The following is a 2,928-nucleotide window of genomic DNA, read 5'->3' as shown; positions in this document are numbered from 1 at the left end:
AAAAAAAAAAAAAAAAAAAAAAAAAAAAGGGTTTCTTTTCTGTGTGGTCTGTTCATCGCTGTATTCTAATTCCCCTGCCTCCTTCCCAGTCCCTGGCATGACCATTCCTCCTACATTCTAAACGAAACCTACCACATCTGTCTCCAGACTCATGAAAGGGGCAGAAGACGTGGTACTTATACGCGCACCCAATACTTCTAAGGAAGAGATTTGCTTATTCATGCATTTTGTGTACGCGAGTGCTCTGTCTTCAGGCACAGCAGGATGGGGAATCAGATCCCTTTAGAGAGTCCCGATATGGTTGCTGGGAATTGAACTCAGGACCTCTGGAAGAGCACTCTAGTGCTCTTATCCTCTGAGCCATCTCTCCAGCCCCACCGCCCAACATTTTCTTAATGTGCTATGTGTATTTAGTTTGCTGAGGGAGGAGGTGAGCCACAGCGTGCAGGAGAGTCAGCTCTCTCCATGTGGATCTTAGGGATTGAACTTCCTGCATGGTGCCCCTTTCACTCACCCTTCCATCCCAGTTACTTGACCATTTATTCTCACCTCCAAATTTTCTTGTGTCCCATGGGCATACAACCCTAACATGTGAGGACCTTGGAAGAGCAAAAGTCCAGTGGCAGGTGACACATTTGCATTTTAAATAGTTAGAGCTCCGGCCTGGGGAGGTGGCTTAGTGGGTGAGAGCACTGAAGGTCCTGAGTTCAAATCCCAGCAACCACATGGTGGCTCACAACCATCCGTAATGAGATCTGACACCCTCTCCTGGTGCGTCAGTGTACTTATTTATAATAAATAAATCCTTGGGCCGGAGCGAACAGGGACTGAGCATGGCCAACCTGAGCGAGTGGAGTCTACCAGAGTGAGCAGAGGTCCTAAATTCAACTCCCAACAACCAAATGGAGGCTCATAACTATCTGTACAGCTACAGTGTACTCATATACATTAAATCAATCAATCAATCAATCAATCAATCTTTAAAAAATTGGTTAGAGTGCCCTGAGCACTGTGTGTTTTCAAGGAGGCCTGGAGAAATGTGGATTTAGGAATATGGGCTTATTATCCAACATGTTGCTTAAGAAATTTTAGTGTGGGGCTGGAGAGATGGCTCAGTGGTTAAGAGTACTGGCTGCTCTTCCAGAGGTCTTGAGTTCAACTCCCAGCGACCACATGGTGGCTCACAACCACCTGTAATGGGATACCCTCTTCTGGTATATCTGAAGACAGCTACAGTGTACTCATATAAATAAAATAAAATAAACTCTTTTTAAAAAATAAATTTTAGGGCTGGTGAGATGGCTCAGTGGGTAAGAACACCTGACTGCTCTTTTGAAGGTCTGGAGTTCAAATCCCAGCAACCACATGGTGGCTCACAACCATCCATAACAAGATCTGACTCCCTCTTCTGGGGTGTCTGAAGACAGCTACAGTGTATTTACATATAATAAATAAATAAATCTTTAAAAAAATAAATTTTAGTGTTTTATAATGGTACCAGCTAACATCCAGGTCCCCATTCACCCTTTCAGTGGTTTCTCTACACATGACTGACAGATTCTACAACCAGTGCTCCTGGTTTAAGAGCCCAGACTTTAGATCTCAGGAGATATGAAACACTAGGGAGCTTGGCTCATTTCTCTTTTAAACTTTAGCACTGTGGGAAGAGAAAAGCCAGAAGCATCTTGGGAGGACCAACAATGAACGTGGAAGCTGGTGGGTGCCTGAGGCAAAGCAATGGCCTGTGGGGGATGCAGGAGAGGCAGGAGGAATCGGCAACTGACTATTGCTGTCAAGTGTGAAACCAGGCTGCTGCAAACCCACAAGGTGAACTGGACTGGGGAGATCAAGACGAACAGAAGCGTAGACCCACTAGGCCCAATGAGATGCAGGGGGATTATGCAAGAATAGCTTGGAAAGGTATGTTCCTTCATAAGTAGCCTGGGGTTGGGAATCCAGAAAAAAAGTTTTGCTGTCAGTTTTTAATATTAATGGGATGTGGTGGCCCATGCCTTTAATCCCAGGCCTGGGAGGAAAGAGAGTCAGATGTTCGTGGGCCAACCTGAGCTATATGAGGTTTCTGGACCAACCTGGGCTATGTGAGAACCTGTCTAACTTCTGCCCCCAACCAGATTTTTTTTTCTATTTCACCCCAGCCTTTTTTCTCTCTCTCCCCATCCAGGTCTCAAGAATATGAAATTTGGAGCTGCTATAGTCCCTTTAGAAGATGAGAGAGTGGCCGAGTGGACACTGAGGTCAAGTGCAGTATGAATTTTAAGCTCTAGATTCTAGAAGGTTCTTGAGGACTTGGGTTGCTGCCAAGCTGAGATCACTCTCCTTCAGTCTTACTTGTCTTCTTAGCAGCATGCATCCCGAGGCAGGGAGCTTATCAGACTCTGGATCCAAAGTTACTCAGGTTTTTATTTTGTTTTCTTTTGTTTTGTTTTTTTGAGACAAGGTTTCTCTTTGTAGCCCTGGTGTATGTAGACCAGGCTGGCTTCAGACTCACAGAGATCCACCTGCTTCTGTCTCCTGAGTGCTGGGGTTAAAGGCGTGTGCTCGGCTTTACTCAGGTTATTTTTAAAACAAGATCAGGGTGCCCGTAACCTTTTCAGAACTTCGAAGCAAGTGCTACTGGGAAATTCTTTCCTCTCACATCCCTAATCAGTTGGCAATTCTCTCCCTGCTTCTATCTCAGCAGGGCTCTGGCATCCTGGCCTCCTCTTTATCTGCTTGCCAATTCTTTCCTTTTCCCTCCTTTAAATTATTACATTAACTTGATAATTAGATTTCTTGCTTCTACCCACCCCCCAACACACCCCATTTTCCAGTCTGTTCCTGATACTCATTGCACTTGAGCTTTTCCTTTTTCTTTCTTTCTTTCTTTCTTTCTTTCTTTCTTTCTTTCTTTCTTTCTTTTTTTTTTTT

Source organism: Mus pahari, chromosome 5, assembly GCF_900095145.1.
Source record: "Mus pahari chromosome 5, PAHARI_EIJ_v1.1, whole genome shotgun sequence".
NCBI classification, from domain to species: domain Eukaryota; kingdom Metazoa; phylum Chordata; class Mammalia; order Rodentia; family Muridae; genus Mus; species Mus pahari.
This window is presented reverse-complemented; position numbering follows the sequence as displayed.